This window comes from Scyliorhinus torazame, chromosome 1 (assembly GCF_047496885.1).
Source record: "Scyliorhinus torazame isolate Kashiwa2021f chromosome 1, sScyTor2.1, whole genome shotgun sequence".
In the NCBI taxonomy this organism is placed as follows: Eukaryota; Metazoa; Chordata; class Chondrichthyes; order Carcharhiniformes; family Scyliorhinidae; genus Scyliorhinus; species Scyliorhinus torazame.
This window is the reverse complement of record NC_092707.1, coordinates 147,470,645-147,493,644: the sequence shown is the minus strand read 5'-3', so window position 1 is coordinate 147,493,644 and position 23,000 is coordinate 147,470,645. Positions and strand designations below refer to the sequence as shown.

Here is a 23,000-nt window from a genome sequence, read left to right as displayed (position 1 = left end):
TTAAGGCAGATGTGGTTATGTTACAGGAAACGCACCTGAAACTGATAGACCAGGTTAGGCTACGCAAAGGATGGGTGGGGCAGGTGTTCCATTCGGGGCTAGATGCGAAAAACAGGGGGGTGGCTATATTAGTGGGGAAGCGGGTAATGTTCGAGGCAAAGACTATAGTGGCGGATAACGGGGGCAGATACGTGATGGTGAGTGGCAAACTACAGGGGGAGACGGTGGTTTTGGTAAACGTATATGCCCCGAACTGGGATGATGCCAATTTTATGAGGCGGATGCTAGGACGCACTCCGGGCCTAGAGATGGGAAAGCTGATAATGGGGGGAGATTTTAATACGGTGTTGGAACCAGGGCTGGATAGGTCGAAGTCCAGGACTGGAAGGAGGCCGGCAGCAGCCAAGGTACTTAAAGATTTTATGGAGCAGATGGGAGGTGTAGACCCGTGGAGATTTAGCAGACCTAGGAGTAAGGAGTTCTCGTTTTTCTCCTATGTCCATAAAGTCTACTCGCGAATAGACTTTTTTGTGCTGGGTAGGGCATTGATCCCGAAGGTGAGGGGAGCGGAGTATACGGCTATAGCCATTTCGGATCACGCTCCACACTGGGTGGACTTGGAGATAGGGGAGGAAACAGGAGGGCGCCCACCCTGGAGAATGGACATGGGACTAATGGCAGATGAGGGTGTGTGTCTAAGGGTGAGGGGGTGCATTGAAAAGTACTTGGAACTCAATGATAATGGGGAGGTCCAGGTGGGAGTGGTCTGGGAGGCGTTGAAGGCGGTGGTTAGAGGGGAGCTGATATCAATAAGGGCACATAAAGGGAAGCAGGAGAGTAAGGAACGGGAGCGGTTGCTGCAAGAACTTTTGAGGGTGGACAGACAATATGCGGAAGCACCGGAGGAGGGACTGTACAGGGAAAGGCAAAGGCTACATGTAGAATTTACTTGCTGACTACAGGCACTGCAGAGGCACAATGGAGGAAGGCACAGGGTGTACAGTACGAATATGGGGAGAAGGCGAGCAGGTTGCTGGCACACCAATTGAGGAAAAGGGGAGCAGCGAGGGAAATAGGGGGAGTGAGGGATGAGGAAGGAGAGATGGAGCGGGGAGCGGAGAGAGTGAATGGAGTGTTCAAGACATTTTATAAAAAATTATATGAAGCTCAACCCCCGGATGGGAGGGAGAGAATGATGGGCTTCTTGGATCGGCTGGAATTTCCCAAGGTGGAAGAGCAGGAAAGGGCGGGACTGGGAGCACAGATCGAGGTAGAAGAAGTGGTGAAAGGAATTAGGAGCATGCAGGCGGGAAAGGCCCCGGGACCGGATGGATTCCCAGTCGAATTCTATAGAAAATATGTGGACTTGCTCGCCCCGGTACTGACGAGGACCTTTAATGAGGCAAAGGAAAGGGGACAACTGCCCCCGACTATGTCTGAAGCAACGATATCGCTTCGCTTAAAGAAGGAAAAGGACCCGCTACAATGCGGGTCCTTTAGACCTATTTCCCTCCTAAATGTAGATGCCAAGGTCCTGGCCAAGGTAATGGCAATGAGAATAGAGGAATGTGTCCCCGGGGGTGGTCCACGAGGACCAAACTGGGTTTGTGAAGGGGAGACAGCTGAACACGAATATACGAAGGTTGTTAGGGGTAATGATGATGGCCCCACCAGAGGGAGAAACGGAGATAGTAGTGGCGATGGATGCCGAGAAAGCATTTGATAGAGTGGAGTGGGATTATTTGTGGGAGGTGTTGAGGAGATTTGGTTTTGGAGAGGGGTATGTTAGATGGGTGCAGCTGTTGTATAGGGCCCCAGTGACGAGCGTGGTCACGAATGGACGGGGATCTGCATATTTTCGGCTCCATAGAGGGACAAGGCAGGGATGCCCTCTGTCCCCATTATTGTTTGCACTGGCGATTGAGCCCCTGGCGATAGCGTTGAGGGGTTCCAAGAAGTGGAGGGGAGTACTTAGGGGAGGAGAAGAGCACCGGGTATCTTTGTATGCGGACGATTTGCTACTATACGTGGCGGACCCGGCGGAGGGGATGCCAGAAATAATGCGGATACTTGGGGAGTTTGGGGATTTTTCAGGGTATAAATTGAACATGGGGAAAAGTTAGTTGTTTGTGGTGCATCCAGGGGAGCAGAGTAGAGAAATAGAGGACCTACCGTTGAGGAAGGTAACAAGGGACTTTCGTTACCTGGGGATCCAGATAGCTAAGAATTGGGGCACATTGCATTGGTTAAATTTAACGCGGTTGGTGGAACAGATGGAGGAGGATTTCAAGAGATGGGATATGGTATCCCTGTCAATGGCAGGGAGGGTGCAGGCGGTTAAGATGGTGGTCCTCCCGAGATTCCTCTTTGTGTTTCAGTGCCTCCCGGTGGTGATCACGAAGGCTTTTTTAAAAAGGATTGAAAAGAGCATCATGGGTTTTGTGTGGGCCGGGAAGACCCCGAGAGTGAGGAAGGGATTCTTACAGCGTAGCAGGGATAGGGGGGGGCTGGCACTACCGAGCCTAAGTGAGTATTATTGGGCCGCTAATATTTCAATGGTGAGTAAGTGGATGGGAGAGGAGGAGGGAGCGGCGTGGAAGAGATTAGAGAGGGCGTCCTGTAGGGGGACTAGCCTACAGGCTATGGTGACAGCCCCATTGCCGTTCTCACCGAGGAACTACACCACAAGCCCGGTGGTGGTGGCTACACTGAAGATTTGGGGACAGTGGAGACGGCATAGGGGAACGACTGGAGCCTTGGGGGGGGTCCCCGATAAGAAACAACCATAGGTTTGCCCCGGGGGGAATGGATGGGGGATATGGAATGTGGCAAAGAGCAGGAATAACGCAACTGAAAGATCTGTTTGTGGATGGGAAGTTCGCGAGTCTGGGAGCACTGACCGAGAAATATGGGTTGCCCCAAGGGAATGCATTCAGGTATATGCAACTGAGGGCTTTTGCGAGGCAACAGGTGAGGGAATTCCCGCAGCTCCCGACACAAGAGGTGCAGGACAGAGTGATCTCAAAGACATGGGTGGGGGATGGTAAGGTGTCAGATATATATAGGGAAATGAGGGACGAAGGGGAGACTATGGTAGATGAACTAAAAGGGAAATGGGAAGAAGAGCTGGGGGAGGAGATCGAGGAGGGGCTGTGGGCAGATGCCCTAAACAGGGTAAACTCGTCGTCCTCGTGTGCCAGGCTAAGCCTGATTCAGTTTAAGGTATTCCACAGGGCACATATGACTGGAGCACGGCTCAGTAAATTTTTTAGGGTGGAGGATAGGTGTGCGAGGTGCTCGAGAAGCCCAGCGAATCATACCCATATGTTTTGGTCATGCCCGGCACTACAGGGGTTTTGGATGGGGGTGACAAAGGTGCTTTCGAAAGTAGTAGGAGTCCGGGTCGAACCAAGCTGGGGGTTGGCTATATTTGGGGTTGCACAGGAGCCGGGAGTGCAGGAGGCGAGAGAGGCCGATGTTTTGGCCTTTGCGTCCCTAGTAGCCCGGCGCAGGATATTGCTAATGTGGAAAGAAGCCAAGCCCCCGGGGGTGGAGACCTGGATAAATGACATGGCGGGGTTTATAAAGCTAGAGCGGATTAAGTTCGTCCTAAGGGGGTCGGCTCAAGGGTTCACCAGGCGGTGGCAACCGTTCGTCGAATACCTCGCAGAAAGATAGACGGAATGGGAAAAAGAAGGCAGCAGCAGCAGCCCAGGATTGGGGGGGGGGGGGGGGGGGGGGGAGGAACCAGAAGGACTCTCAGGGTTGTTAATATATACTGTATAGTATGTATAGGTCGTTGCTACAGATAATTATATATTGGACTGTTAAATTATATTTTTGGAGAGTGTTACTTGTGACAAGGCAGTTGCCAATTAGGGCTAGTTTTTATTTTTGTTATTTATTATTTATTCATTTTTTGTTTATAAAATAGGTCATTGTTATTTGGGTTGTTATAATATTGTGTAAAGGATGCACAATGTACTGTGTTGGTTGACCAAAAATTTTCAATAAAATATTTAATAAAAAAAAAAAATGCTTGTGCTCCACACACCTCAGAACACTGCGCTCCGTGGGAGATTCATCTACCTCCCCTGGTCGACAGATCCGCGTCTGCCGGTTGCTTGCGTTCATTGGGTTCAGAGTTGCCGTGTCCTGGTCCTTGAATCATTTGGCTACTCTGACCAACCATCCGGCAAGGCCCCAAGTCCAATCGGGGGACTGGGGAGTGAGAGTGTTGTGGGGCGGTTGAGTTGCGGGTGGGAACGGCTTTGTGCAGGTGTCAATGATAAGCAGTACATCCTTAACTCCATTTCTGCAGGTGGGGTTGGGCCGATGTAATACACATGGGGATTCATCCAGGGACCCTCCACAGGACGGGTGCGTCCAATATGTCCGCTCCTGACATCACCGTCAGGAATATCCTGGACACAAATGAGGCAGTCCTTAATGTAATGAGTGACATCCTCCTTTAGCTCCGGCTACCAACATAATGGTGGTCCGTAGTGATCTCCATGCCCTGGTGTCCGTGTCCATCATGGGATTGGTATGTGAACTGGTTTCGGTCCTGGATAGGGACCACATCATAACCGTCCTTTAAACAAATCCGTCCTGTATGGTCAGCCCATCCTCCCATATATTGTCGGGGACAGGTAATTGCCATTCAGGCTTTGTCGTAGGGAATAGTCTGTGCGTTGGGACTGAGCTAGGTCGGCTATGTTAGTCTGGGAGATGTCAATCGCATTCATCGGCTCACTGCCAGAGATGTCCGAAACAGGCACCGGCTCTAGCTAAGGCGTCGGCCGTGCAGTTGCCGGGTGGGGGGTGCGGGGATGGCTCTTCACCTCAATGATGCCGTAGGTGCAGCCAGTGGCTACTTATAGTTCGGAGCACGTTTCTCGGGCACTTTGCTCATGTCTTCTCACCAAGTGTGCCCTACCGCCCCAGGGTCTGTCTCGGTGCCTGATAAAGTCTGATCACATGTGCCAACCTCTCCCTTTGATATATCTCCATACTACCCTCTCCCATATGGGATACCTCTCTGCCCCTGTCTTCCGCGCCTCTACATCTATATCTGTTGTCCGAGCTGACATATTTATATTAGGGAACAAGAGGGTAGAGCGTCAATTGGACGGCGGGTAGGGCTTGTGGCAATGTTCCTCCCCGAATCCCTCAGAAGCTGCCTGCAAATGTGCAGAGGTAACTCTATCCTCCCTTGTTAGGTACACATTCAGTTAGTGCACACTTCCGAAATTCGGTGATTTGTCCATAACCCTCAAGAAAAGAGACCTTTATATTCCCTTCAATTTATTTGGAATCCTGGCCATTATGTGGGTCAGTTGCCTTCCTAATTCGGGCTCAGGCGAAATCTCCAAGAATATACATCCTGTGGGATCTTTCAGAGCAACAATTGTAACTTCCAGTCGAATACCACCAGGGTCGCCAGATTTGTTGTACCTTCTGAACCACAGTGTGTCTCCAACCCGTATACACTGGACAAATGACCACACAAGTTGTATAAAATAATACTAGTTCAATATACACACACAGAGTTAATATTAGCCAATCTCACACACATATAGGTTGGACTCTAAACTAACACACAATAAAGACCAACCTAACCTCCAGGTGGCTGGCATGTGTAGAGCAGATATGGCCTCATCTGTAATCCGTCGTCTGGCAGTGCTGGATGTCTGTTGCTGGTCGTCTGCGTCCTCGGCTCTGGTCCCTCTGTGGATGGCGTGGATGTTCCTCTCCTTGGCTGGTGAAGGTATCACCATTGTTGTTGTCCTCGGTGGTCCAGTCCCAGAGGGGGGTGGCCCAATCCCAGAGCGGGGTGGCCCAGTCCCAGAGGGGGGTGGCCAGTCACTGGCTGCTGTGGCACAGACCCTCAGGCTGGTGGCACAGTCGCAGCATGATGTGGTTCAGTCCCAAACGGAAATGGTCCACTCCCTGTGCTCCATGGCCGCGAGCATGCAGACCCTAGTCGAGAGCAGAGCGTGTCTCCAGGACTGGCAGCGCCAGGCGGCCCCAGAGGATGGCTCCGCTTGCAACCCCGCCCTCAAGTTGCCCGGGGGCCATTGTGCACCCCGATTAAGGAGGAGGTGACGGGGCCCACGCCGGTGACTCCCGCACAGGAGGTGCCGGAACACCGCAGCACCTCGGACACCCGCCGGAACACCGCAGCACCTCGGACACCCCCCCCCCCCCCCTCCTCCTCTCCTGGTATATCGCCGACACCTTGCCCTCTCCGACCCATACGCCCGAAATCACCCTATCTTGAATCCCCTGTGCTGGGAGTAGCGGAAATTCCCTCACCTGCCGCCTCACAAACGCCCTCACTTGCATGTACCTGAAAGCGTTTCCCGGGGGAGCCCAAACTTCTCCTCCAGCGCCCCTAAGCTCGCAAACATCCCGTCAATGAATAGGTCCCCCATTCTTCTAATCCCTGCCCGATACCAGCTCTGAAATCTCCCGTCCATCCTTCCTGGGACAAACCGATGGTTGTCTCTGATCGGGGACCACACCGAGGCTCCCGTCGCACCCCTGTGCCGTCTCCACTGCCCCCAGATCTTTAGCGTTGCCGCCACCACCGGGCTCGTGGTGTACCTAGTCGGCGAGAGCAGCAGCGGTGCCGTCACCAGTGCCCCCAGGCTCGTTCCTTTACAGGACGCCATCTCCAACCTCTTCCACGCCGCCCCCTCTCCCTCCATCACCCACTTACGGATCATTGCCACGTTGGCTGCCCAATAGTAACCACCCAGATTCGGCAATGCCAACCCTCCTCTATCTCTGCTACGCTCCAAGAACCCCCTGCTTACCCGCGGGGTCTTGCTCGCCCACACAAATCCTGTAATGCTCCTGCTTACCCTCTTAAAAAAGGCCTTAGTGATCATAATTGGGAGGCATTGGAATACAAAAAGAAATCTCGGGAGGACCACCATTTTAACTGACTGTACCCTACCCACCAGCGAGAGTGGCAACATGTCCCACCTTTTAAAATCCTCCTCCATCTGTTTCACCAACCGCGTCAAATTAAGTTTGTGCAGTGCCCCCCAACTCCTAACTACCTGAATCCCCAAATATCGAAAGCTCCTTTCCGCCCTCCTCAACGGTAGGTCCTCTTTCCCTCTTCCCTGGTCCCCCGGATGGATCACAAAGAGCTCACGCTTTCCCACATTGAGCTTATAGCCCGAAAAGTCTCCAAACTCCCGTAGGATCTGCATTACCTCAACCATCCCCTCCACTGGATCCGTCACATACAGCAATAGGTCGTCTGCGTACAGCGACACTCGATGTTCCTCTCCCCCTCGAACCACCCCCTTCCATTTCCCCGACTCCCTTAACGCCATGGCCAAGGGTTCAATTGCTAATGCGAACAGCAGAGGGGACAGGGGGCACCCCTGTCTCGTCCCTCGATACAGCCGGAAATACTCCGACCTCCGCCGGTTCGTGACCACACTTGCCACCGGGGCTTTATACAGGAGCTTAACCCAACTAATAAACCCTCCCCCGAACCCAAACCTCCTCAACACTTTCCAGAGATACTCCCACTCTACCCAATCAAAGGCCTTCTCCGCGTCCATGGCTGTCACTATCTCCGCTTCTCCCTCCACCGATGGCATCATTATCACATTTAGGAGCCTTCGCACATTAGTGTTTAACTGCCTACCCTTTACGAATCCCGTCTGGTCCTCGTGAATCACCCCCGGGACACAGTCCTCAATCCTCATGGCCAACATTTTTGCCAGCAACTTAGCATCTACATTAAGGAGCGAGATCGGTCTGTATGACCCACATTGCAGTGGGTCCTTATCCCGCTTCAAGATCAAAGAGATCGTCGCCTCCGACATTGTCGGGGGCAGGGTCCCCCCCTCCCTTGATTCATTGAAGGTCCTTACCAGCGACGGGGCTAACAGGTCTACATACGTCCTGTAGAACTCCACCGGGAACCCATCCGGCCCCGGGGCCTTCCCTGCCTGCATGCTCCCCAGTCCTTTAACCAGCTCCTCCACCCCAATTGGCGCCCCCAGACCCGCCACCTCCTGCACCTCCACCCTTGGGAACCTCAACTGATCCAAACATCGCCGCATCCCCTCTTTCCCCCCTGGGGGCTGGGACCTATACAGTTCCTCGTAAAAGGCCTTAAAAGCCTCATTCACTTTCCCTGCACTCCGCACCGTAGTTCCCCTGCCATCTTTGACTCCACCTATTTCCCTCGCTGCCATCCTCTTACGGAGCTGGTGTGCCAGCATCCGGCTCGCCTTCTCCCCATATTCATATATCGCCCCCTGTGCCTTCCTCCACTGTGCCTCTGCCTTCCCTGTGGTCAACAGGTCGAACTCCGTCTGGAGACTTCGTCTCTCCCGGAGTAGTCCCTCCTCCGGAGCCTCTGCATAGCTCCTGTCCACCCTTAAAATCTCCCCCACTAACCTCTCCCTTTCCCTGCCCTCTCTCTTCACCCTGTGAGCCCTGATGGAGATTAACTCTCCCCTGACCACCGCCTTCAGCGCCTCCCATACTTCTCCCACCTGCACCTCCCCGTTGTCGTTAGCCTCCAGATATCTTTCAATACACCCCCGCACCCTCCCGCGTCTGCCAGCAGTCCCACATCCAACCTCCACAACGGGCGTTGGCCCCTCTCCTCCCCCAGCTCCAGCCAGTGCGGGGCGTGGTCTGAAATGGCTATGGCCGAATACTCCGTTCCCTCCACTTTCGGGATCAGTGCTCTGCCCAAAACAAAAAAATCTATCCGGGAGTAGGCCTTATGTACGTGGGAGAAAAAATAAACCACTCTGGCCAAAGGTCTGGCAAATCTCCACGGATCTACTCCCCCCATCTGATCTATAAACCCCCTAAGCACCTAGGCCGCAGCCGGCCTCCTCCCCGTCCTAGATCTGGAACGATCTAATGCTGGGTCCAGCACCATGTTAAAATCCCCACCCATTATCAAACTCCCTACCTCCAGGTCCGGAATACGCCCCAACATCCGTTTCATGAATCCAGCATCTTCCCAGTTTGGGGCATATACATTCACCAGTACCACCTCCGTCCCCTGCAACCTACCGCTCACCATCACGTATCGGCCTCCCTTGTCCGTTACTATGTTCTTGGCCTCAAACGACACCCGCTTTCCCACCAGTATTGCCACCCCTCTATTCTTCGCATCCAGCCCTGAATGGAACACCTGTCCCACCCATCCCTTCCTTAACGTGACCTGATCTGCCACCTTCAGATGTGTCTCCTGAAGCATGGCCACGTCTGCCTTCAGTCCCTTTAGGTGCGCGAACACTCGGGCCCTCTTAACCGGCCCATTTACACCTCTCAAATTCCACGTGATCAGCCGGACTGGAAGGGGGGGGGGTTTAACCCCCCCCCCGCCGACTAGCCATCTCCTATCTTAGGCCAGTCCCGTGCTCACGCCTCCCGCACCCTCCAGGTGGGGAACCCCCGCCCCGACCAGCTCTTCCATTTTCAGTTCCCCCTCAGACAGTGCAGCAGCAGCCCTAGAATCCCCCCCTCTCCCCCCGCTAGATCCACATCTAGCACTTTTGCTCCCCCATATTACTTCCGTGAGTCAGCTGACCTCTGCTGACCCCGGCTTCCCCCGCCTTCCCGTTGATCTCCCCCGTGTGGGAGTCTCTCCTCCTCCTTACCTTCCTCCATCCCCCCCCCCCCCCCTATGGCACGGGAAAAAAGCCCGCGCTTTCCTGAACCAGCCCCGCCCCCTGTGGCGCAGCTACTGTTGCGGCCATTATCCCAGTTCCCTCATCCCCGAGTCTCACCTCCCTCCAGGACCGACGCCCACATTCCCCATCATCATCACTTTGTCTACAGAAAAGAAAAAAGGAAATTTTAGGAATTTTAACCAGAACTCTACCCACATCCCCATCCATCATCCCACCCACAAAATATTCTTTACCCATATTTACAACCCCTTATACAACCACATCCCCTCAGTTTGAGTCCAGTTTTTCCGTCTGTATAAAGGTCCAAGCCTCTTCTGGCGTTTCAAAATAATGGTGTCTGTCCTGATAAGTGACCCACAGTCGCGCAGGCTGCAGCATGCCGAACCTGACTCTTTTTCCATGCAGCACCGCCTTGGCCCGGTTGAAGCCAGCTCTCCTCTTTGCCACCTCCGCACTCCAATCCTGGTATACTCGGAACACCACGTTCTCCCATCTGCTGCTCCGCGCCTTCTTGGCCCATCTCAGCACACTTTTTGTCCACGAAGCGATGGAACCTTGCCACTATCGCCCTTGGCGGCTCATCTGCCTTGGGTCTCCTCGCCAGGACCCGGTGAGCCCCTTCCAGCTCCAGGGGGATCAGAGAGGCCTCCGTACCCATCAGCGAATGGAGCATCGTACTCACGTACGCCCCAGCATCAGCTCCCTCTACTCCTTCAGGAAGACCCAGAATCCAGAGGTTCTTCCTCCTCGACCTGTTCTCAAGGACCTCAATTCTCTCGGCCCACCTCCTGTGCACCGCCTCGTGCGCCTCCATTTTTACTGCCAGGCCCTGGATATCGTCCTCGTTGGTGTTTATCGTTCACCTCACAAAGCTCCACCGCCTGGGTCTTCCGGGTCTCCTTCAGCCCCTCGATCGCCAACAGCATTGGCGCCAGCACCTCCTTTTTCAGCACCTCCACACATCTCATGAGGAACTCCTGCTGGTCTGGCCCCCACGCTGCTTGCTCTCCGCCCTCATGCCTTCTTCTCCTCGTTTTGGTCTCTGCTCCATGGCCTCTTTCCTCGTTGCTCCTCTGCTGCTCCCTGCCAAATATTGTAGGGGGGGGACCTCACTGCTCCTTCCCACACGGGATTAATCTAAAAAAAAAGCTCTGTTGGGGCTCCTCTGGGGAGCCCGAAAGTCCGTTTTCGCGGGAGCTGCCGAAACGCGCGGCTTAGCTCCGCATCGCTGCAACCGGAAGTCCCTCCACATATCTTATGACCTTCATCCCCAACACAATTCTAGTAAGTCTCTTCTGCAACCTCTTTAAGGCCTTAGCATTCTTCCTAAAGTGTAGTGTCCAGAATTCAACATAATATTCCAGTTGGGACCTAATTGTGTTTCATAACTCAAGCTCCTTCTTCATTCAAAACTGCCAACTTACATGATCTATGAAGACCCTTGATTAAAAAAAAAAAGAGTACCCAATTCATTTTTTCCAATTAAGTGGCAATTTAGCGTGGCCAATCCACCTAGCCTGCATTTCTTTGGGTTGTGGAGGCGAAACCCACACAAACACGGGGAGAATGTGCAAACTCGATACGGACAGTTACCCAGAGCCGGGACCAAACCTGGGACCTCTGTGTCGTGAGGCAGCTGTGCTACTCACTGCGCCATCGTGCTGCCTTGAAGACACTTGATTTAAAAGAACAATGTACACTACATCTCATTTTATCCACGTGGGATATTTATACTATTCTCAGGCCTCTATATCGATTCGCTCCCTCCAAAGGATGGCCCACAAACAGCACCAAAGAAATATAACTGAGGGAGGATCAGCTCTGCTGGAAATCCTTACGCACATGAACTGGAGATAGAGTGAGACCCTGTGAAAGAGGACAAGAATAGGCAGCACGGTGGTGCAGTGGTTCGCATTGCTGCCTCACGGCGCCGAGGTCCCAGGTTCGATCCCGGCTCTGGGTCACTGTCCGTGTGGAGTTTGCACATTCTTCCCGTGTTTGCGTGGGTTTCGCCCCCACAACCCAAAGATCTGCAGGTCAGGTGGATTGGCAAAATTGCCCCGTATTCGGAAAAAATGAATTGGGTACTCGAAATTAAAAAAAAAAAGATGGGAGCTGAAGTGCCACAGAAGTTGATGAAATCTTATTTTAGATAGTCTGTGTCTTATGCACTTGCTCAAACTATTCCAATTCAGCAACTATTTTTCAAGAGGCTCCGTCACTGCAAGGAAAGCTAAACTCACTCTTCTCTGTCTCACATCATAGGGGTTGCCTTGAAGAGGTCAGCAAATGACAATATTCCATGAGAGGCATTAGCTACAATCTTTAATGGGGAGGTGATGGTGTAGTGTGATTGTCACTGGACTAGTAGTCCGGAAATGTCCTGGGGATCTGGGTCTGAATCCAACCTGGCAGTTGGTGAGATTTGAATTCAGTAAAAATCTGGAATTAAAAGTCTGATGACTAAAAGTCTGATGACCCTGAAACTACTGTAGATTGCTGTAAAAACCCATCTGGTTCATTAATCTTCTTCAAGGAAGGAAATCGGTGACCTTCATGTGACTCCAGGCTCATGTGGACTCTTAAATGTCCAGCAAGCCACTCAATTCATGGACAATTAGGGACAGGCAATAAATGTTGGCCAGTGACATCCACATCCCATGAATGAATTTTAAAAAGTCAGCTGCTACCATTTCCTTACCCATTCCATCTCAGGACCCGACCAACACAGAGACATCAGGAGGAAAGAGCTGGTAATCATTAGGGCTACAACTGGACTGAACAGTAAGAATGTGGACCACTTCCTCCCTTGGAGAATATTGGTGAACTATTGATACCAAGGTTTAATTAATCTGGTGCCATCCCTCAGAATTAATAAATCTCATTTCCCCATAGATTTAATAAATCTAATTTTCCATCCATAGAATCCCTACAGAATCCCCACGGTGCCGAAAGAGGCCATTCAGCCCATTAAGTTTGCACCGGCCCTCCAAAAGAGCACTCCACCGAGGCTCACTCCCCACCCTATCTCCATAGCCCCACCTAACTTGCACATCTTTGGACACACTAAGGGGCAATTTTTTTTGGCACGACCAATCCACCTAATCTGCACATCTTTGGACTGTGGGAGGAAACCAGAGCACCCGGAAGAAATCCACGCAGACACGGAGAGAAATCGCAGACTACACACAAATAGTCACCCAAGGCCGGAATCGAACCCTGACGTTGTGAGGCAGCAGTGCTAACCCTGTGCCACCGTGTCACCCTTTTAAGACCCAAGGGTGCAAGCCTCAGGTCCAGGGACTTATCAATCTTTAGTTCCATTAGTTTTCCTATTTTTTTCTTGATGATTGTTTTAAGATACCTCCTCCCTTCTCTTTTGTCCCGTCATAGCGTCACAGAAGTTGACAGCACAGAAAAGGTCTTTCAGACATCGTATCTTCGCCAGTCAAAAACAACCATCTAACTATTCTAATCCCATTTTCCAGTACTTGATCCATAGCCATGCAAGCCTTACCATCGCAAGTGCACATCAAAATACCTCTTCAACGATCCCGGCCCTGGGTCACTATCCGTGTGGAGTTTCTCCCAGTGTCTGCGTGGGTTTCACCTCCACAACCCAAAAAGATGTGCAAGATAGGTGAATTGGCTATGCTAAATTGGCCTTTATTGGAAAAAAAAATAATTGGATACTCTAAATTTATTTAAAATATAAATAACAAATACTTATTCAATGTTATCATCATAGAATTTACAGTGCAGAAGGAGGCCATTCGGCCCATCGAGTCTGCACCGGCTTCTGGAAAGAGCACCCTACCCAAGTCCACACCTCCACCCTATCCCCATAACTCAGTAACCCCACCCAACACTAAGGGCAATTTTGGGCACTAAGGGCAATTTATCATGGCCAATCCACCTAACCTGCACATCTTTGGACTGTGGGAGGAAACCGGAGCACCCGGAGGAAACCCACGCACACACTGGGAGGATGTGCAGACTCCGCACAGACAGGTTATGAAGGTCTCTGCCTCTGCCATTCTCAAGCAGTGAATTCCAGACTCCCACCACTCTCTGGGTGCTAGTGTTTCCTCACACCCTCTCTAAACCTCTTGCCCCTTATCTTAAATCTATGCCCCCTGGGCATTGATCCCTCCACCAAGGGGAAATGTTTCTTCCTGTCTACTCTATCTATGCCCCTCAATTATGTCCCCCCACAGGCTCCTTTGCTCCAAGGAAAACAACCCAAATCTATTTGGTCTCTCTTCATAGCTAAAACTCTCCAGGCCAGGCAACATCCTGGTAAATCTCTTCTGCTATCCTGTGCTATCACACCCCTCCTGTAATGTGGATTCTAGAACTGCACACAATACTCTAGCTGTGACCTAATCAACATAACCTCCCTGTTCTATGCCTCAGCTAATAAAGGTAAGTAAACCATATGCCTTCTAAACCACTGTATCCACCTGCTCTGCTACCATAAGGGACCAGTGTAGATCCTCGTGCTTCTGCCTGCCGTTAATTCTGTATTCCCTTGTCTTGTCTGTCCTGCCCAAATGCATCACCTCTCATTTATCCCGATTGAATTCCATTTGCCATTGATCAGCCCATCTGGCCGGCCCATCTGTCTCCTCCTGTAATCTAAGGCTATTCTCCTCACTATTTACAGCCCCACCAACTTTCATATCATCCGAGAACTTATTGATCAACCTCCTAAATTCATGTCTAAATCAGTTATCCTTTGCTAGCTTTTAAAATTTTCCCAATCTTCTGGTCAACCATTAATCTTTGCAGCATTGGATTTGAACATCATGGGATTTGAACTCACAATCAATATGGATCCAGCACCATAGCCACTAGGTTATTTCATCCATCATTATCTCATGTGGAGATAGTGTGGACTATAATTGATACGACACATAGGAGTCCATTATCCCCTGGAGACTGTGATATCCTAGGAGACCTTGTTGATATCAAGACTTCAGCAACAAGCTACTAAGGACATTGGCGGCTTCCAGAGTGGCACCTACCAGTGACCCTGACGATCTGCCTCAACATCATACTTTTAGTGTGCTTGCAATACCTATCCAGCCAGCTCTGTGCCCAGGGAGCTGCAAGATATGGACTCAAATATCACTGTCTCTCTGGAGACGCAGTAATTTAAACCCCAGCAATCCCCCCACATAATAATAATAATCTTTATTATTGTCACAAGTAGTGTTATGGGTCAGGGTTTAGAGAACCCCAAAGTGTATCATGGAGTTCACCTGACCCACAACCTTTACTAGATTGTAGTATGGGGAGCACACGGCCCACTCTACAGGTGTGGTACAGCAGAAATGGAAAAGCAAAACAATATTTATTCTATGAACTCAAGTTAACCTTTTTAAAACATACAGTGAACATCTTAGCAACCATCAATTCAAATACAACCCCCAAAGACTACGACACTAAGTAATGATTAAACTGTCCTTGTAACATCCATAAGACTTTAAAAACGTTCAAAACAGAAAGACATCTAACTTCACGACTGAGAATATTTATAATTCTGAATTCACCAAATGATCAAGAGATAGTCTTTTGATGGCAGAGAGAACAGCAGTACACCTGCTTGGCCTGGCTTCAGCTCCAACACTGAAAATGAAACTAAAACACACCCTGCAGCCTGCTCAAAACGAAAGTAAAAAGCTGACAGACAGCCCAGCTCCACCCACTCTGACATCACTGCAGTTGTAAACACCCATTTCTTAAAGGTACTCTCACTACAGATATTTATATACACACCCATTTATAAACACCCATTTCTTAAAGGTACTCTCACATGACAGTAGGCTAACATTAACACTGCAATGAGGTTACTGTGAAAATCCCCTAGTCGTCACTTTCCGGCGCCTGTCCAGGTACACGGAGGGAAAATTCAGAATGTCCAATTCACCTAACAGCACGTCTTTCGGGCCTTGTGGGAGGAAACCGGAGCACCCGGATGAAACCCACGCAGACACGGGGAGAACATGCAGACTCCTCACAGACAGTGACCCAAGCTGGAAATCGTACCTGGAACCCTGGTGCTGTGAAGCAAAAGTGCTAACCACGGTGCTATCGGCACATGAAAGAGTATCCAAATCCTTGTTATTGTATGCAAAGGGTCCTTGAAATAGCTCTCTCCCCAAGACGGAAATCGCTTCAGCTAAGAATGCAGATGACCTGAGCAATGCAGTATTCAATCCAGTCCAACTCATGACAGCATCTTCGATTTCTATGATTGTGTGTCAGTCTTGCTGAGTCACTCTAAAACTGTCTGATTGACTCTGGGGCACTTGCCGTCCAGGTAGTCCAACCCATGGAACCAACAAAACTTAATTTCACTCTGAGGGAGTGGGGCCTGGACTCAGTCTCCGTTGAAAACTGCATGATGATTTCAGCAGAGCAAGGCTTACAGAGCCAACTCTGGTTTCAGCAGGCTCAGGAGGAGGGAGGGTGTAGCTCTTCCAAGATTTTTGTAGATGTTGAGAAATGTGTTGGTAATTCAGACAATAAGTGTTCCTGACCAAGGGAGGTAGTGGCCAGGTTTGCATGCAAGCCTCGACTGAGAAAGCCTGAGCTGCATTTGAGTGTTTGATGAGCGCTCTCCCTCAGGCACATTCCGACTGTCACATCTGGTCAGGTTGGTTTGAAACGCAATGTTCTGTGAAGCGTATGTAGGGCAGCTCCAGACCGGAGGCCTGTACTTATATAAAGACTAATCTACAAAGCCAATAATATCAGCTGTTATGTAACTTGCATTTTTGTGTTGCTGGAAGTTGTCCAAACAGTTGCCCACAATCTCATGTAGATATTAACCCAGAGTACTTGTCAAACCAAATAAATGACACAAGTGACTATATGGGAATGGGCTGTGTCTAATGGTAGAATTTCTAAACACGCCTGACCCCAGCATCATTGAATTTAATGAGTTCAGATTTGTTTTGTTGATTCTTCAATGTAACTGCAAAAATCATTGCTACTTCACGGCGCTGGGGACCCGGGTTTGATCCCGGCCCTGGGTTACTGGATGTTTGAAGTCTGCACATTCTCTCAGTGTCTGCGTGGGTCTTACCCCACAACCCAAAGATGTGCAGGGGATGTGGATTGGCCACATTATTAACTGGAATTTTTTTTTTTTTTAAGTAGCTGCAAAATTTGTGGAACCAATGAGTCTGATTTTCTGTTTATTTTCAGACTTGGATAGCCAGGAGCTGGGCGATAGCTAGAGGACTGAATTTCATTGTTTTGTTTCAACATTCAAGTCACCACTCCATTTCAATTCAGCATTATGGCATTTTTATTCAGGTATAGAAACATAGAAAATAGGTGCAGGAGCAGGCCATTCGGCCCTTCGAGCCTGCACCACCGTTCAATATGATCATGGCTGATCATGCAAATTCAGTATCCCACTCCTGCTTTCTCTCCATACCCCTTGATCCCTTTAGCTGCAAAGGCCACGTCCAGCTCCCTCTTGAATATTTCCAATGAACTGGCCCCAACAGATTTCTGTGGTAGAAAATTCCACAAATTCACAACCCTCTCAGAGAAGAAGTTCTTCCTCATCTCAGGCCTGAATTGCTTATCCTTTATTCTTAGGCTATGACCCCTAGTTCTGGACGTTCCCAACATCGGGAACATTCTTTCTGCATCTAGCATGTCCAGTTTATATGTTTCTATGAGATCCCCTCTCATTCGTCTAAACTCCAGTGAGTATAAGCCCAGTCGATCCAGTCTTTCTTCATATGTCAGTCCTCCCATCCCGGGAATTAGTCTGGTGAACCTTCTCTGGACACCCTCAATAGCAAGACTGTCCTTCTTCAAACTCGGAGCACCATGATGAAAAGATAATTTGTCTCACAAGGGTACTGCTGCTGGTAGGGAACAAATGGAGCTGTTCTTTAAAGTTAAACCCACAAAAATTAACAAATATTGTCCTTCTCATTATCTAACCTTATCAACCAGCAGGGCACTAGTGTGCAGTTAACTCCCATTTGCCAGTCAGAGGTGCCAGTGCATGCTGCTCACTGGCACCACTCACTGGCAGAGCTGCTGCACCACAGCAGCTAAAACATGCTCTTGGATTTCCAGTCATGGACATAGTCCCTGCTACACCAGCTCCCCATGGTGCTGTACTTACCATCTATTAACAATACATATTGTTTTATTGATAAGTGTTAGAGCCTCCTTGTATAAACAGCTTGCAGGCCTTCCCAGAGTGTGAGGCAAACAAATACCTTGGGCCTACTCTGAAAGAGCAGCTGGTTTTAACTAGTTCAATTTGCCTGATAACTAAGGCTGTCAACTCTGGGTGGAAGTATTTCTGGAAGCTTCGTCACATGACTACACCCACTTCCTAGTGCCCCAGCCAAACAAATAGCACTTTTCTCCATCTCTGATACATTTACAACCAATAAACAAAGATGTTCAAAGAAAATGAAAACTTATATTTTTGAATGCATGATGTTTTCCCCCAGGTTTGCCCACCATAGCATCCTTTAAATCTTGGAGACTCCAGAACATTCCAGGAGGATTGACAATTTCACTGATAACAGGTCCATTTTTCACATATTGATATTTTTCTGAACCATTCTTAAATATTAAAAATATGCCAAGCAAGGACATGGTGCTTAAAGGGGGGTTCCCAAACAACCAAACCCCAGCCCCTGAGCCCAGCAATCAGTTGGGACAAACATGTGGAAAGGCCTTGTGTCAGGAGTGATGGGATACACAGGTCAGCAGAAGCTTGTGTTACAATTGACTCCGAGCACTTGAGTGTACAATGATCATATTTGTTGTTAATATAACTTTAACTTGTTCCACATGTAACTTGCTGCTTTTTAACAGTAATAGTAACACCTTAGACTGGACCTCAATCCAACTATCTATCTATTTCTTCTCACTGGGAGAGAACAATGATACATGAAGAGATTGCCTGCGGCAGTAACAAAGATTCTCACTGTCCCGTTGACCCCATTCAGGAAGGAGTAGGAGCAGCATCTGTATCAGTCATTCATTTTATCAACTACTACTCTTGGTATGGCTTGTCTATTCAGATAGAATGCAGAGAGGGGATCATTAAGTGTTGAGAATCATCTGTCCATCCGTCCATTATCCATTTTGATGCAGTTCATTCCTCTCTTCCGATGCCTCTTTTCCAACGATTGCAAAGGTTTCAGCTGCTTCAGTCATTCTTCTCGTGCTGTAGGAGGACAGGCTGATACCCCCTACAGCAAGGAGCAGTGCAGAGAAGTTAATGAGTCGGTCAGTACTCTGGGCCACGGCCTCACCTGCAAGCTGCATCTGTGCAAATCAGAAAAGCACCAGTAAATGAGATGCCTGTAATTTCCCATCAATTCCCTTCCCTCTCCGAATCTAGGGGGAACATTCCCCACCATCCAGTCCTTTGGCAACAATTCCTATTTCCAAAGATCTTTAGACAGTTATGTGCCTCTTCATCTATCCGCCAAACCTCCTTCAGTATTCTGGCCAGCGGAACTATTTTTTTTAATTTTAGAGTACCCAATTCATTTTTTCCAATTAAGGAAAAATTTAGCGTGGTCAACCCACCTACCCTGCACATCTTTAGGTTGTGGGAGCGAAACCCACGCATAGAGAGACTGTGCAAACCCCACCCGGACAGTGACCCAGGGCCGGGTTCGAACCTGGGACCTCGGTGCCATGAGGCAGCGATGCTAACCACTGCGCCACCGTGCTGCCCCTGGCCAGCTGAACTTCTCAATTTTCAGTTCCTTTGGGTTTTTTAAAAGTTTATTTTGGAATATTTCCCTCCAACGGTGTCTTCTCTTGAACCCCCTCAGGTGCTCCTACTCCCCTAGCTCCTTCTTCCGTAATACAGAGGAGAGATTTCCCCGTCATCTTTCTCCATCATCCAGAGGAGATATTCTTAAACATCTGCTTTACTTCCCTTGAGTCAAAGTGGCTCATTTATCCCTCTTTGACTATCCGCTTTATTTCCCCTTCTGTTGATTACCAGTTTTTCATTCTCCCTCAACTCCCTCTCTTCCTTATGATCATCTGACATTTGTTTTAAGAACCTCTCCTACATATCCATAAATCCTAGCCTTTGGCCTACTTGTAGGCATATTTTATCCTGTAAATCCTATCTGATATTTCAATATCTCCCCTTTGTTCACGGTTTGATTTGCCACCTTCTACGATCTGGGTCCCCTGTCCTCCCACTGAATGATCTCAACTACCTCAGAGTGCAGGTCATTGATAACTCTTCCCATCACTTCACTGATGGCTGTTATGGATTTTTCCTGTTTTCTTTTTGTGGTAAGGTCATCCTGGGCAATCTCCACATTGTGAGGTGATGCCAGTGAGAAACATCCTGCAACAACTTGGCTCAGAGAATGACTAGCTCAGGTAGAGACCAACTGGCAAGTCCATCAGAGCTCTCAGTCACGGAATGATATCAATGGGTTGGACACTGGTTTCCATGATGTTAGGGATCTGGAGAGAGTAGAATCATGCACTCAGCGTGGACACTGGTGAGAATGTTCATTGGGTTTCCACTCCTGTGAACTACTGGATTGCTCATCATCGTGCTTAAGTGGATACACCTGGTCTGCTGTGCTTTTTGAAATACATTTGTTCGCGGGCTAAGCCAGCATTTGTTGCCCATTCTCAATTACCTTTGAGAAAGTGATGGGGATGGGCAACAAATGTAACATTACATTCTGCAGTCTCTCCTTCCTTCCCTATGTACGGTTTGCATTGCATGCAAGAAACAATACTTTTCACTGTATACATGACAATAATAAATCAAATCAAATCAGTATCGGTGGTGTAGGAATTGCTCCAAATTGGGGACCTGCTGCTTAGCTGCAGGTAAGTATGCCTTTTTTACTTTGCACAACCGGGCTGTAATACAGCATATTTTCACATATTACAACAGGGACTGCATTTCAAAACTATTTAATTGGCTGTGAATGATGTTCTCTTGACTGGACAGTGATTTGGGTTTGCAGAAAGGGCCAGTTCACAGGGGCCTGGAAATTAGACTCTGGGCACAAGGAATTTTGCGGTGAGTCATACCAAATGCAGCGCATAGCACCATAAGGGTTAAAAATTAAACCACATGAGCCAGTAATAATGAAGCAGCTTGGCAATTGCAATATCAGTTTTTAATATTTAATCTGTCCCTTATATAACAGCCGCTGATTCTAATCCATTGAGAGTCAGAATCGTTCAAGTGAAAGGACAAAAACATCCAGCTGCCACTCCAGGATGGGTCAAAGCACCTTACAAAGATTTTCACTTCCCTCTGTCAGCATTCTCCATCCACACCTCCGTCAATGCATCGCCCAGTCAGATTTTATTTCCACTCCCTTCACCGGGGCCCTGGTGGGAATAGTGCCAGAACTGGGAACTTGACAATATCTTGGGTAAACGGTCATTCTTCATGTGAACACAAGTCTTGGGACCTTAGCTAAGCATGTTCCTGTGAGCTTCTTTTGTCACCTTGAGAGGAAATGACTTGACAGCTTGCTTGTGATTGGTAAAAGGAAATGGGAAAGCTCATGATATGGGATGAGGTGTTTCAGCAAACAGTTTCAAAAGGTGGTGGGCTAAATAGCTTCCTTTGACACAATTCCTGGTCCAGGCTGAATCAGGAGATTGCAGTGGGCAAAATAGTTACATTGCTAAAGTTTAAAAAAAAATTTAGGGTACCCAATTCATATTTTCCAATTAAGGGGCAATTTATCGTGGCTAATCCACCTACCCTGCACATCTTTTGGGTTGTGGGGGCGAAACCCACGCAAACTCCACACGGACAGTGACCCAGAACCAGGATCAAACCTGGGATCTCGGCGCCAATGTGAGACAGCATTGCCAACCACTACGCCACCATGCTGCCCCTCCGTTGCTAAAGTTAACCTCAGCATTCCAGGTACTTTGGTATCAGGCAGGGACTGGACAAGGATCAGGATCTGTTGTGATGCCCCTCCTGGTGAATTGGCTCGTTAGCATTCACTTCACTGTTGATGCTCACACACAAAGGGATAAATATTTATGTGAAGTGAGGTGATGTCGTGGAACCACCGCCCAGTTTATTCAGGATGGGGAAAGGAGACAGGGAGGGAAACAGAGTGAAGGAAGGGAGAGGGGAGAGAAAGAGTAGTGAGATAAAAAGGGAGTAGAGTTCAAAGAGAAATGGAAAGATATAGGGAGAAATGAACGAGAGGAGGAGAAAGGACACACACACGCACACTCTCTCTCTGCTGGTGTATCTCTCGGATGATGACTGCAAACGCCATGTTACATAGAAAAACATATTTAATAAAATGCACCAGGTCACTGACTGGTTAGGATCCAGAAAACAATCTCTTGTTTGTGAGAGGGGATTTGAAGATTATACTCAGCAAAGCCCAACCAATCCCCAGTTTAAGGATTGAAATGGAGGAAAAGCAGAATTCATATCCCTGAGAAACTTCCTCGGCTGAACGGGTTCATTTGTACAAACTGATATCACTGCTCGTTACTGACTAGATTAATGTAAATGCATATTAATGTCACGGTGTGTTAATGAATGCATATTCCATACAATTTATAACAAAGAAACAGGTCATTTGACCCAAATGGTCAATGCTGGTTTTTATGCTTCACAACATCATATTCCTTAATTTCATCGCATCAACATATATTCTTTATGCTGATCGAGCTTCCACTTCTTTGCATCAGTGCCTTTTGCCTGAATTAATCTTTGCCGTAACGAGTTCCACGTTCTAACCACTCTCTGGGTAAAGCAGTTTCTCCCGAATTCCTCCTTGGATTTCTTAATGGCTACCTTATATGTAATATGTATACATTATTTATATAATATATGATATCCTCTACAAGTGGAAAACATCTACCCTGTCATCCCTCACCCTTCTCTTTTCTAGAGAAAACAGCCGCAGCCTTTTCAATTCTATGTTTCTAGAAATGAACCCAAGTACTTTTTTTTTTTTTTAAATGGCTCTGTTAAACAAAGCTGCAACTTTTAATGATTCGTAAATCTGTGCCCCTCGATCCCTTTGCTCCGACACCATTTAGACCTTATTTTCCAAGGCCACCATATTTTTCTTACCGAAATGCACCATTTCGCACTAATCTATATTGAAATTTGTTTCCCAATTACATACCCATTCAGCAATTTTATTTATGTTTTCCTGTATGATGTCCTAATTTTTAGTATTAGCTGCACCCTCAAATTTGATGTCTTTTGCAAATTTTTTAATTGTATTTCCGAGTACAAATCTTCAATGGAAATTATGAGCAATGGTG

At 48.7% G+C, this 23,000-nt stretch overlaps 1 long non-coding RNA gene across 2 annotated transcripts in view; it reads right to left on the bottom strand.

The window, feature by feature from the left end:
- Nucleotides 1-18,133: 18,133 nt before the first annotated feature.
- The window catches only part of LOC140414536 (uncharacterized), a 28,741-nt gene continuing 23,874 nt past the window's right edge, over nucleotides 18,134-23,000 (bottom strand). For both annotated transcript variants that reach the window (XR_011943685.1, XR_011943679.1), the window contains one exon: nucleotides 18,134-19,010. This is a non-coding gene — a long non-coding RNA (uncharacterized lncRNA). The remainder of the gene's footprint in view (nucleotides 19,011-23,000) is intronic.